The following is a 14,131-nucleotide window of genomic DNA, read 5'->3' on the forward strand; positions in this document are numbered from 1 at the left end:
ACCTCTGTGAGAAATCAGTTCAGCTGATCCCTTTATTTCAGCCTTTGTATTTTGATACCCAGCTGTGATATACAGGCAGAGAAACCTACCACCCCATGCTTGACTTATGACTGACAGAACTGCGAGCTAATACATGGGTATTGTTTCAAGCTGCTAAAATTGTGGTATTTTGTTACACAACAATCATATGTGCTCCTCATACGTATTTTGCGTTGTTATCAACTAGATGAGAAATACAGTGGTTAGTAAAGCATAATGGATAAGAAAGTGAGCTTTGAAATGAGACTTCCTGGGTTTGAATTCTAACTCTGTCATTTGCTAGTGATGTGACTCAAAGCAGGTGAAGGAGGTAAATCATCTGACCTGGTGGCGGGAACATTCGAGTGTTCAGTATATCCCAGCTGTCATTTTTACCTCCATGTCATTACAGACATTCAGGGTGTGGGGGAGAAATTTAGCCAAGGTTGAAAACCTGCTAGGGTGTGAATCAGGTTTATCACTCTAATCTGTGTGGCTCTCCAATCTCTGTACTTACCCTACCGAATGAATCCCACTGCCCTTCAGGACTGCCCTTGGGATGGTCTGGCATGTGTGTCTTCGTTCTCAGCTGTCTCAGCGTCTTACTTCTGTGGCAACTAACCTTTCCAGTTGTGGAGAGAGCATCTCAACAATCTAGAGGAGATCTAGGTGAAAAAACTCAGGAATCCAGGTCCTTTCCATATTCCTCATGTTCTTAGAACATCAAGTCCTAATATAATGAATAGTTCTTTGAAACATCCTCTGAAAAATACAATGGGAATCTTCTGTTTTCTACCTTTTTCCCCTAGAACTCATTTTGTGTTCCTGACCTTTTCTTTTCTTTTCTTTTCCTTTTGTCTACCTTCACCTTCCTTTAGGAAGTGTTAGCAATTAAAACCTCACCCTCAGGTATAAATGTCTCCTGCCTGCAGCAGACCACTAAAAGCCTAATGGACCAGTCTCAGTATACAGGTCACTAAGAGTAGCAGCAGTGCCCTGTAAGCTGTCCCCACCTGTAGCAATTCAGGGGAAATATAAGATGTACTCTTCTAAAACAAGTTAAACCCTGAGTCAATGATAGAAAGTTATTATAGAAGAACATTACCAAATAATTCATCAGGTTTTTACAATTATGTAAGCCAAAAAGAGCAACTATAAAATGGAAATTTAACCTCTACCAGGTATCCAAGCATGTATATTTTTCTCCCAGCTTAAAGACTTTGTAGTGATGAAAATGTAGACAAATTGATTGGGTTAGAAAGATAATCACCTGGTACAGAAGTAATTGCTATAAGTTAACTAATTTAGAGGGCTCTTGTGGAGAAGTGATAGCTGGAGGCTACAAAAACTGGCTTCTGAAAGTTCTATTGCACACAAATAATTACTTCAAGAAACAAATGAAGTGTTATTTATTGGCAGTAGGACCTGGATCCTTGGTGATCACCAGTGAAAAAGGAAACTGAAATTAATTTGTACTAAGCAAAATTGCATTCAATCCAGCAAAGCTGTTCTGTGAATTTCAGTTGGTATTTAGGCAAGTTATTATTGCCTCAGGCCTATTGAACACTGCAGCCAGTGCTTAGCCATTTTTTTGCAAGAGTTTTCTAGTTGGGTATTTCATTTTTGCTATGCATTCATCTATAACATATGATGAGAGTTATTATTATCTGTGATGGAAAGTAATGATACTATCAGTTGGAGGGAAATGTTTAAAACTTACATAACCCCTTATTAAAATTCTCAATCAACCAAATTTATCTTATGCCTTAAGAAAATCATTTATTAGGAGCTTTAAGTTATTTATTTCTGTTTTTCTTCAGATTCCTAGAAAAGAGGAAAACAATCACTCTAGAACTGTTATAAGCATGCTAACCAGGACTTCAGAGAAAGGAAAAAAAAAGGTAAAATATCAAGTTGTTTTAGCCTAAAGAAATATAAATAATTCTTTTCCTCTTCAAATTTTTTTCTTTTAGAATTATATACAGTAGTATATGAGCACTATTGCGTAAATATTTTTTTAATGGCTTTAGAAGTGCTTGTGAAGCTCTGATTTACAACATTTGTCTGTTTCTGTCATGTGTATCCTTCCCCACCATGGCCAAGTTCAAGCTACCAAGGATACAGCACCGAAAGCTAGGTTGAGAAGAAATGCATACAATGGGCTCACTGAGCTTGTAGGAACCCCAGCACACCACTGATTTTATATCGTTGTGATCATAAGAACTTGAGTAAATTCCCTCAGAAAAATGGCTTATCTCTTCTATAATGCATTGCACTCTTACCTTTTATCTACATTATTATTTTTTTTATTTATTTGTATGCATTTCTCTTTACAATGGAAGACTTTTCATATTGGTTCACTCACTGCCATGGTAACTAGCAAAATTTTTAGATAGAATAAGTACTCAATAAACATTGGTACAAAAATTTCCTTGGATTATCTCATTTTACTGCCTCCAATACTAATAGACAAGAGGCCAAATTGAGCTTAATGCAAACCATTTTTGGGTGCTCAGAGTTCCTCAGTGCCTTAAGGAAAATCTCAAATGTAGTTACCACTTTGCTTTAACTGCCAGACAGTCCTTACAGTTTGCTGCATATTGAACAAAACACTTATTCTCCAGGAAATGCGAAAGCAAGTGGATTTTAATAACAATCATATTTTGCTTGTTTATTAATATATACTTTTAATCACTTTTCATCCTCAAAACGACTCAGAGAGTCACACATCATTTTGCAAATGAACAAAAATAAGGGAAATATTTTTCCAAAGTCATGAAGTTGGTCCACAGTGGACCCAGGATGGGAGAAACATTTATTGAATACTTTTTCTTATGCTATGGTGAAAATTTTACCTCAAGAATTCTTTGGAAGGTTGCTATATCTCATGAAGTTCTGTAACAAACATAGAGGCGGTTTTGAGGATTAGTAATATGCACAAGTTTGTGCATAGCACAGATTTCAAAGAGAAGGATTTAAAATCTGAATACTATCCTTGTTTTTACCTGTATACTTTTTGAAATTCTCTCTCCCCCTCTCTATTGTTTCTGTGTGTCTTTCAATATAACATTTCTCCACCCCCAAAAAATATTTCTTATCAAATTTCTTGCTTTTATTGTAAAGTAGCAGAAGAAAGAAAACTTTTCAAAAGATTTCAAAGAATGGCAGTCATTACACTCTCGGGGCTGGTAGTTGCTCCCTCTGATCATCTGGCTACCTAGTACTTGTTTCCTTTCCTTTTAAGGAGCAGTCATCTTCCAGTGTGTGGAGTCGTGGTGGAACAGTAAGACAAAGTGAAAGTCACTGCCATAGACAGAAGGTGGTCACATTACCAAAGTGTGATCCTTCAGTCTTTCTCAGTCTTCAGTGGGAGCTTTAGAGAAATAACATCTGAAGCAATACGTCACTTGCAACAAAACTGCATTTGGTTAAACTGTTTTCAGTTAACTTGATGGACACTGTCAGATGCCCCATCCTGCTTTTTTCTAATTAGGTCTCACTAATCTCATGCAATGCAACTTGCCCTGACCCTCTGACCTTCCACCCATGCAACAGGAGAGACCAGCCACAATTAGTCTGCACCCAACATTATTTAATATTATTCAACATTGTTCCAGCTGCCACAGGACCATATTCTTTCTCTTTCCTTCTCCCAATTGCTATCTGTGGGCCCCTCAGCCAGTATCTCTCTTTGCTCACATATTCCTTATTAATAAACCATTTAATTACTTGTGATTCTGTTACGAGCAGTGTGGTGTGTTTTGACATTGACACCTTTAAAGGGTGGGGGGCAAGAACAGCAGACCCTGCAGGGGTGGGACAATACAAGAAATTTTGTATCCTAAAGGGAAGAAAGAATAAAACAAACAGTTGGAGTTTGTTCATTCTAGCAGAGGGGGCCAAATGATGCTTCTGAGTAGTTTCCATTACCATAACTGCTGATTCCTTACTTTTCTGGGCCTAGTTCTTCATCATTCCATTTGATTGCATGCATTCCACTAACGTGCAGCAAATTCTCTTTATAAATAATAAGTCTCTTTTATTATTTATTCTCTTTATAAATAATAAGATTATGTTGCAACCAAAGAGTTATAAATGACACAATGGATTTAATGAGACTATTTAATTATTTAGGGGATGATATGGTTTGGCTGTGCCCCCACGCAAATCTCAATTTGAATTGTATCTCCCAGAATTCCCATGTGCTGCAGGAGGGACCCAGGGGAGGCAATTGAATCATGGGAGCTGGTCTTTCTCATGCTATTTTCATGAGAATATGAGTGAACAAGTCTCATGAGATTTGATGGGTTTATCAGGCGTTTCCACTTTGGCTTCTTCCTCATTCTTCTCTTGCCACCATCATGTAAGAAGTGTCTTTCATCTCCCACCATGATTCTGAGGCTTCTGCAGCTATGTGGAACTGTAAGTCCAACTAAAGCTCTTTTTCTTCCCAGTCTCAGATCTGTCTTTATCAGCAGCATGAAAATGGACTAATACAGTAAATTGGTACCAGTAGAGTGGGGCATTGCTGAAAAGATACCCGAAAATGTGGAAGCAACTTTAGAACTGGGTAACGGACAGAGGTTGGAACAGTTTGGAGGGCTCAGAAGTAGACAGGAAAATGTGAGAAAGTCTGAACCTCCTAGAGACTTGTTGAATAGCTCTGAAAAAAATGCTGATAGTGATATGAACAGTAAGGTCCAGGCAAAGGTGGTCTCAGATGAAGATAAAGAACTTGTTGGGAACTGGAGCAAAGGTGACTCTTGTTACGTTTTAGCAAAGATACTGGTGGCCCTAGAGATTTGTGGAGCTTTGAACTTGAGAGAGATGATTTAGGGTATCTGGCAGAAGAAATTTCTAAGCAGCAAAGCTTTCAAGAGGTGACTTGGGTGCTGTTAGAGGCATTCTATTTTTAAAGGGAAACAGAGCATAAAAGTTTGGGAAATTTGCAGCCTGACTATGTGATATAAAAGAAAAACCTATTTTCAGGGGAGAAATTCAAGCCAATTGCAGAAATTCACATAAGTAACAAGGAGCCTAATGTTAATCCCAGTGAACATGGGGAATATGTCTCCAGGCCATGTCAGAGACCTTCATGGCAGCCCCTCCCATCACAGGAGGGCAGAGTGATTTCTTGGGCCAGGCCCAGGATCCCCGTGCTGTGTGCAGGATAAGGACTTGGTGCCCTGTGTCACAGCCATGGCTGAGAGGGGCCAACATAGAGCTCAGGCTGTGACTTCAGAGGGTGAAAGCCCCAAGCCTTGGCAGGTTCCACATGGAGTTGAGCCAGCGGGTGCACAGAAGTCTAGAATTGAGGTTAGAGAACCTCTGCCTAGATTTCAGATGATGTATGGAAATGCCTGGATGCCCAAGCAAAGGTTTGCTGCAGGGGTGGGGCCCTCATGGAGAACCTCTGCTAGGACAGTGTGGAAGGGATATGTGGGGTTGGAGCCCCTACACAGAGTCCCTTCTGGGGCGCTGCCTAGTGGAGCTGTGAGAAGAGGGCCACCATCCTCCAGACCCCACAATGGTGGATCAACTGAAATCAACTGACAGCTTGTACTGTGCACCTGGAAAAGCCACAGACATTCAATGCCAGCCTGTGAAAGGAGCCAGGAAGGAGGCTGTACCCTGCAAAGCCACAGGGGCAAAGATGCCCAAGACCACGGGAACCCAATTCCTGCATTAGTGAGATCTGGATGTGAAATCTGGAGTCAAAGGAGATCATTTTGGAGCTTTAAAATTTGACTGTCCCACTGCATTTCAGACTTGCATGGGCCTTGTAACCCCTTTATTTTGGCCAATTTCACCCATTTGGAACTGCTGTATTTACCAAATACCTGAATCCCCATCGTATCCAGGAAGTAACTAGCTTGCTTTTGATTTTACAGGCTCATAGGCAGAAGGGACTTGCCTTGTCTCAGATGAGACTTTGTACTGTGGACTTTTGGGTTAATGCTGAAATTAGTTAAAACTTTGGGGGACTGTTGAGAAGGCATGATTGGTTTTGAAATGTGAGGACATGAGATTTGGAGAGCCCAAGGGAGGAATGATATGGTTCTGATGTGTCTTCACCCAAATCTCAATCTGAATTTTATCTCCCAGAATTCCCATGTGTTGTGGGAGGGACCCAGAGGGAGTTATTGAATCATGGGGCAGGTCTTTCCCGTGCTATTATTGTGATAGTGAATAAATCTCACTAGATCTCATGGGTTTATCAGGGGTTTCTGCTTTTGCATCCTCCTCATTCCTCTCTTGCCTCTGCCTTGGAAAAAGTGCCTTTCTCTTCCTACCATGATTCTGATGCCTCCCCAGCCATGTGGACCTGTAAGTCCAATTAAATCTCTTTTCCTTCCCAGTCTCAGGTATGTCTTTATCAGCAGCCTGAAAATGGCCTAATATGGGGGAGAACAGAAACAAAATACAAATTAGAGCTATCTCTGAACACCCCCACTCATATGCACACATACACATGCGTACCTACATACATGTTTTAACAGTGGGACCAAGACAAAGAATGTTTCTACTAATTCATAAAGATCAATCCAGTTTATACATCACGTCTGTGGCCACACATAATGTCTACTCTTATTCAAGAGAAATATCTTGTTTCTCTTAACCTCCATAGCTCTGAACACAACCCTATATTTTGATTGCTTTACAGAAAATTATAGAAATAACTGAGATTTATTTAATGCTTACTTAGAATGTGCCAACACTATTCTAAGAACGTTACATTTTTGTTCCTATTTCTTCCTCAGATCAAACATTATTATTGTTATCTCATTATGCAAATGACGAAACCAAGTTTGGAAATAACTCACCTAAAGTTTCACAGTTAGTATGGCCAAAACAAAACTTGCGTCAACTGTCAATGTTTTTATCATTATCTTACGTTGTACATAATTTGTTTTTCCATACTTTGTTGTGTAATACTCTTTAACCTCTCTAAACTGAGGCCAGGGAGTATGTATTGGACACTAGATTTGTGTAGTGCCCAGAACAGTGTTAGCACATTTTAGTAGTTTAGCAAATGCCTATTACAAAATTTCTTGTAGAGTTCAAAACACATAACTGGAATTCTTCACTTTTCAGTGAGTTGTTTTGACATAATTTGAACATTGAGTAAATCCTTCTCAATGCAGGTAAAATATTTAGTCAACATATGTCCAAGACAAAAATAGGAGCTGCAGCTCTTGACAAGCACTCAGTGAATATATAGCATAAACCTATAAGTGAAAGAGATTAAGTATCTGCATGAAGAAAAGGGCAAAGGAATTTGAAGATTTTCAGCTGATAATCAGAGACAGGAGAGAGGATATTACTGGAAAATAGTAACCACCAACAAAATATGTCCCAAAGTGTATGAATACGACACAGCTAATTGTCCCATTATCTATCAGCAATGAAGAAAATGTGATCTTGAATTTTCAATTCAATTCTTCAGAATTTATGTAACTCTGGGGAAGTTAAAGTCCCATTGCATAATATACTATGACACTATGAAGACTTTTCCTTAAAAATAAATTGTATCTCAATAATAAAAAAAAATGTTGATGTTAAAATATACCTGCTATCTGAGAAAAGCAAAATGGCCCTCTAGGTAGAACACTACACCAAGAGCTCCAGGAGATAAGGTGATATGAATAGGGAGAGACTGGAAAATGTGATAGGCAGAGCTGGCTTTAGGCATTTGGGTTGCTAAGGGAGCCCACATATGCCACAAGCTCCCCAAGGATCATTTTAGTCACTCATTTAGCATAACCTGGGGTTGGAATGTGATGTGTATCAACAAAATCCCAGTAATGTACCCATGGAAAAGTGCTCATTTCTCTTTCACCTGAAGCAGTTGAGCCCCATGAGCTCATGCAGATTCTTCTTAAAGCTAAAAGAAATAATGAAGTTAGTAATGGAGGTAATTAAGAAGTGATAATGTGACTTATATCTGTCACAGTCCAGATATCAGGAGCTATTTATATTTAAATATCTAGACACAGATTTTGGTTACCTACCTACAGATAATGAGACTTCATGCTCTCGAGCCATTTTCACTCTTCAAATTATGTGCATCTCAGCCTTTTTGGTGTTTCAGTGTGATAATGCTGAATATACTTTAGTGTGTTGAGGCCAGCTTATGACTGCAGACTGAGAAATAAAGTATAAATAATCAGAATAAGGAAAATAATTAAATCTACAAACAAATTCATAAAAGTCAGTTTCAAAGTATGTTTTATGTATTTAAAGGCATAAAGAATGAAAATAGGCTAAATTAACCCCTACCTGTAACAAGTTACACATGGATATAGAGATGAGTCTAAATTGTTGATGCCAGTGAGGATGTAACAGCACTGTAGATCCTATCCTCTTGTCCCTCACATCTTCTCTTCTTCTGATACCCACTTCGAGATTCTCTTTTCAGATTTAAATTTTCTAATATCAAATTCAAATGACAGAGCAGATGCTGACCTTCATCCCCCAGGCGTTTATCACAGGACAGATTCTGACTTGCTCATGAATATAATCTTATTCTTTGCAACTGGCATGTGGCCACTCTGAGTGGTGAGACGGAAAACATTTGGTCAGACATCCCAAAGTTCAACCTATTGTAAAAAGTAAAGTAGAGGTTCCTCTTCAAAGACTTTCCTCCCCATCCAATTAGGAATAAATAGTAACTTCTCTTAGAAGCAAAATTTATTCAAAGACCCGTGCTAACATTCTTAAATATCTGCTAGCCGTAATAAAGAAATCAGTGTACTTCATGTTCATAGCTCCCACAATGTAGCCTAAATATTTGCCCTGGCTTGCTTATACTGGTCCAAGCAAGCTTTAGGTCATAGCCTGTTTTTACCTTTCTCAGCATTCCATAAGTTTGTTCCTCCTTCCTTTGTTCTCCTCTGCCTTTGCCTTTTTAAAAAAGTTCTAAGTTGCTAGCCAATCAGGACAAATACAGAATGTGAGGTCCCATTCCAGCCAATGGAAACTGGACACAGCAGTGGGGTGGATGCGTCAGGTTATAAATGAGCCTGTCTCCTTTGTTTGGTGTACTCTAGTGGCAAAACTGCTGGCGAGTGTACCCTTTCTGCAGAAAGTAAAAAAAAAAATGGCCTTGCTGAGGAAATGACATTTATGTTCTAGTGCTATTTCTTTATGGCACTAGGGAACAAGCATTTCTAACACTATGCTGCTTCCGTTTTGTTTAGTTGAGTTTTATTTGGCTTTGTTTAGTGGTGGTGGCATTGTTGTCCCCACCAGTAGAGGCACTTGCTACTGTTTCAGTTCAGTCCCACAGTAGGTGAGCAGCAAGCCTCCTTTCCCTGCCCCTCTCTTCCTTCTTCTTCCTCTCCTTTTTTTCTCTCTCTCTTTATCTCTTCTCTCCTTCCTCAATCTTTAAACATGCCTATAGTACAGCAACTTGAGCCTTGAGTACTGTCATATGAGAGGAATATACTTGTGCATTTCCATTTCTTTCAGCCACTGTAATTTTGAGTCTCTGTTGTAGCATCTCACTTTTCCTCTTAGATAAAAGCAGTTGTTAGTGCAAGGAGTAATAGGGATAAACGGAGTTTAGTGTATTTTCGGAAATGGAAATGCTAAAGCAAACTAAATATGGCCTGAGAAGGACTCTGTACTTCTACATTTGAGTCCTTGCAGATGAACTGCAGCCTAACTTAAAAGGTGGACAAGATTAAAACCTAACTCAGGAGTATGTGCCTATAACAATAGCTGAGTCTTGGTCAATCCCAGCAGCCATACTTCGGCCATTCATACGCTGCTGAGCAAACGCCAAGCTGTAACTAATCCATTTGTTTCTGTACCTCACTTCTGATTTCTGAATGTCACTTCCCTTTTTTTTGTTGATAAATTTGTTCTAACCACAAGGCATCCCTGGAGTCTCTCTGAATCTGCTGTGATTCTGGGGGCTGCACCATTCGCAAATCGTCATTACTCAATTAAACTCCTTGAAATGTAATTCGACTAAAGTTTTTCTTTTTAACAGAAGTCAAGGCACTCACTTTATGCCCTCCCTTCCTTTTAGGGAGTCCAGGATTTCTTTCTAACCCCTCCCCTTTTTCTAAGTTGTTGTTTGTTTGGTTGTTGCCTTGGGTGGAGGAGGGGGTGTCAGAAATAAGCGACTGTTGAGGGGATGAATAGGCAGGGGTATTGTTGCTCTGCTGCAGCTCATCTCCTGGGGGTGTTTGCTAGGCTCCTGGCTCTCGGGAAATAGAAAGACCTGCTCTGCTGTCTTTGGATCCTAGATCACTCTTCTTCCTCATTGAATGTTAGTTACCAGTTAACCTTCCTGCTACTCTTCTCTCCAGGTCCAGCTGTGTCAGTCTCTCTGGGGGCAAAACCAGTATGCCAATCAATTAATATAATGAAGATATAACTCCCTCGTGCTAGTTTGACATATTGCATATCTTACCTACACATAATGAAATTGTGGGAAGCTATTAAATAATTTGACTGGCTTATCCTATATGAAGAGTAGAGTTTAATGTGAATGTTCCTAATATATGAGGTCCATGGAGTCTGGTTGGTGGTCTGGTTTACCAGGATCAATCTGAAACCTATAGCACATTTGAGGTCCAACTGGAGTCCAACACTGAAAAAACAGTGAGGAGAACCTTATAAAAAGAGGGGGGAACATAGAGACAGGGCAAAGAAACCAAGAAGATCTGATAGAATACATTTAACATAGCAAAATGTTTTTAAAGTTGAAATTATCAGCAGTCTAGGGAAACCCAGGGAAGTTGATCCTGTGATAGATTTGAGTGTTGTGTTTTGTCTTATTTTGTTTTGTTGATGCTATCGATACAAAGTGCATGTTAGGTAAACATCTAGTCCACAAATTCAGGCAAGCATGAAGTGTTACTTTAATGTTGCGCAACAAAACTATTTCTAATTGAAATGTAATTCTAACGGGTGGTGAAAAAATTGTCAGACACTTTGAAATTTCTCTTTACCATCTGGTTGGCTTTCCTTAATGTATGAAGGGGTGGTGGCAATGATGCTTACATATTTAGGAGTGAGAACATTTGCCCTTATTCGCCATCTATCCAGTCTGGTATCCACTGAGGTTAACCTGTTCCAGCTTCATCCTTTGTTACATGAATGCCACAGCTATTACATGAATGTTGCAGCTATTCCCAAACAAGAGTCCCCTCTAGGTCCAGGTCTAGCAAAGTGTTCTTGTTATTCCTTTTGAGGCCACTCTGATGCAGCTTTAGTCCCTTTTTACATAGAGACATCAATCTTACCTTTCAACACTCCCTTTCCCATGTCGTTCTGAAAATAGAACTTTAATTTATTTGGAATATACTTCTAAAGTGAAGAATTAGTACCCTTCATTTTCAGACTTGAAAAACTATCTGAACTGTGTCTTACCCTTTCTTTTCCTTAGACAAGTCAGACCATTGCTATTTAGGAAGACTCCATCACAAGGACGTTTTGCTTCCCCCTTATTAGTCCTACATCTAAGTTGGAAATTTTATTTATTTTCTACTCCAGGGAGTAGGGGAAACTAGCTCAGCCTTTTCATATATTCCTCCAAATCTTTTCTTATAACTGGTCCTCAGCTTTTAAAACCAAAACAAAATGTGTGTTCAATGTAAGATACATATCAAGAAAAACCACTGCAGTAAAAAAAACTGATTACTGTATTATTCAAAATGCTGTACTTAAACTTCCACTGGGGTGGACAACTCCAGCCCATTTGCATTGAAAGTGTTAGGTTGATTCCTACGTATTTACTTTAATTAATCAGTCTGTGTGTGTGTGTGTGTGTGTTTGTGTGTGTGTGTGTGTCTGTCTCTTTCTCCCTTCCTGACTCCCTCTCTGTTTACTCTTACAGGGAAAACTGACCTAGGAGGAATGATCCACCACCCCCCTTTAAAAAAATAATTTTAATCTTTTTAGTGCCTGAGTCTTGAATCCTCTGTCACCTTAGGAGTGCCACTGCCACTCTGGTTTTGTCATCTCATGATGGGTTTTCTATTGGATTGAGTAAAGTAAAGCCTATTATAAAATGAAATTCATCTTTTTCCAACTTTCTCTTCCAGAATTCAGAAAATTCTGTCCATGTTCCAAAACTGTGCATCAAAGCCAATTGATATCCTTTTGGGTCTTTGGATCTCCCAAATTTCGATATTTCCGTGTTTGTTGGGAAGTGGTTCTGCCTAACATATGGCAATATTCACCTTAGTGGGTGGGTGTATTTCTAAGCCTGTGGTCTGAGTCAGTCTATAGAATCAGCTTTGCGTTTACTTTATTGTCAGCTCTCCAAGAGCCCAGTGACCTGTGACAGCTGAGTTATTGTGTTCTCTATGAAGGCTTCTTCTACCATAGGCCTTTATTGCTGTTTTTCTTTGAGCCAACTCTTCTCAAAGCAATTTATCATCTATCTGCTGAAACTAGAACACCCCTCACATCATTTAATTTATATGTTCCCTATGCAGTAACTTCTAATACCCATTTAATTATATTAAAGAATAGGAAGACATGGACTTTTAGCAAAATTTTATTCTAAATAATAAAATAGCTTATGTAAAATTAGAAAAGAATTGAGCATTTCAGCTCTAGCATTCAGAAAAGAGCTCTTACTCAACTGAACTGATCACCTGTATCTTAGCACATGCAGTTCTCTATTGCAGATACTTGTCCGCACTTTCCTCCACAGTTAGATAATCATCACACATATAGAAAGAGTTGTATTTTACACATTTTGTTCATCACTGTAGCACATGAAGTAATGCCACCTAGGCAAAGCTAAATGTGTTATATAGATGGTGTCTATTTTATATTTTAAACTACTAATATATTAGAATGATGTGAAAGATATTGAAATAATCTCTACTAACACTAAGTAGAATGAATTGCTTTTTAAAAGATATTCTTAGTTGTCAAATATGAAAAGAGAAAGTGGTAAGTCAAGTAACATGCTTGTTTTAATTGTTTGTGATTTTTTAGTAGGAACTTAAAGGCACATAACTCAATAAGCGTTTTTTTATTGATCAATGCCTTCAAGCAAATACATGGAGGCATGTTTATTTTCTCTCAACTGTTATTGTTATCAGAATATGAATGTCATCTCCCCGTGTCAAGTATACTTTGGAGAACTGTATTTGATATCCTTAGGAGACTCGGTGTTTTTTTTTCCTTTCAGGCTCTTGAGGTTAAAAACTCAGAAATTTGCCTTTGTGAGGGAGTACTTGAGTTTTAGCATCACCATGAAGGATGAATTCAAAAGACAAGAATATCAGATGGTTCGTGGGTAGTGTTGAAGCTGGGCATGTTTCTAAATAACGGCATTTCAACTTTCTATGAATTAAATAGACAGAAACTATTTTGACACTGTCTCATTTTCTAACCTTCAACAAATACGGTCCGATTCTTAAAAAATAGACTCTCATTTCAGAATTTTGAGTATTGAGAACCATTACATATGGAGTAGGTGGAAATTTAATTGCCTTTTCTAGTAAATAATTAACTGTTGTTCTCATTAACCATGCTTATATACACCCTTTTTTCAAACAAGCAAATTCAACAAGAAATCACTTGTACCTCTGGATTCTCTATAGTTATATCAATCTACTCTGGTTAACAGCAGCCACAACAAATCACGTGAAAAGAAAGGTGAAATTGTGCTCAATGACAACATACAATTGTCTTTCATGTGGTAATTGCATATTGTGCTTCTGTTGTTTATTCATCCTACATAAAGAATGTCTCAACACTTCCAGTATGTAGCATAGTAACCAGCATAAAACAAAGTGATAAATGTTGAATGAATATGCATAGAACAGTCCTAATTAAATCAAGATGAATGGATAGATGAACAAAGAGAATAAATGACCACAAGATATAGTAATATTGAAATATCCAAATTGTAAAGTAATGGGCATTTACGTTTAACTCTTCCTAATATTGGACCAGGTGACAGTCTCCATCTTGAGATCTTTTTAGTAGGTTTCCATTCTTTCCTACAATAAAAGTACTATGCATTTTTTTTGTCAATTCCAGTGTTCCTTGTTTAAAGGCTGTAGCTTTTTATCTTCGCATGAAATTTTTCTTTTGTTTGTAAAAACAGGTTTTTCTTTTTCTGCGTTTCCTATTT

At 38.4% G+C, this 14,131-nt stretch overlaps 1 long non-coding RNA gene across 2 annotated transcripts in view; it reads left to right on the top strand.

Annotated features, from left to right (window-relative positions):
* Nucleotides 1-14,131, top strand: part of LOC107974223 (uncharacterized) — a 163,985-nt gene that overhangs the window by 138,298 nt on the left and 11,556 nt on the right. For both annotated transcript variants that reach the window (XR_010156515.1, XR_001716822.4), the window contains exon 4: nucleotides 1,839-1,919. This is a non-coding gene — a long non-coding RNA (uncharacterized LOC107974223). The remainder of the gene's footprint in view (nucleotides 1-1,838; nucleotides 1,920-14,131) is intronic.

This window comes from Pan troglodytes, chromosome 3 (genome assembly GCF_028858775.2).
Source record: "Pan troglodytes isolate AG18354 chromosome 3, NHGRI_mPanTro3-v2.0_pri, whole genome shotgun sequence".
Taxonomy (NCBI): domain Eukaryota; kingdom Metazoa; phylum Chordata; class Mammalia; order Primates; family Hominidae; genus Pan; species Pan troglodytes.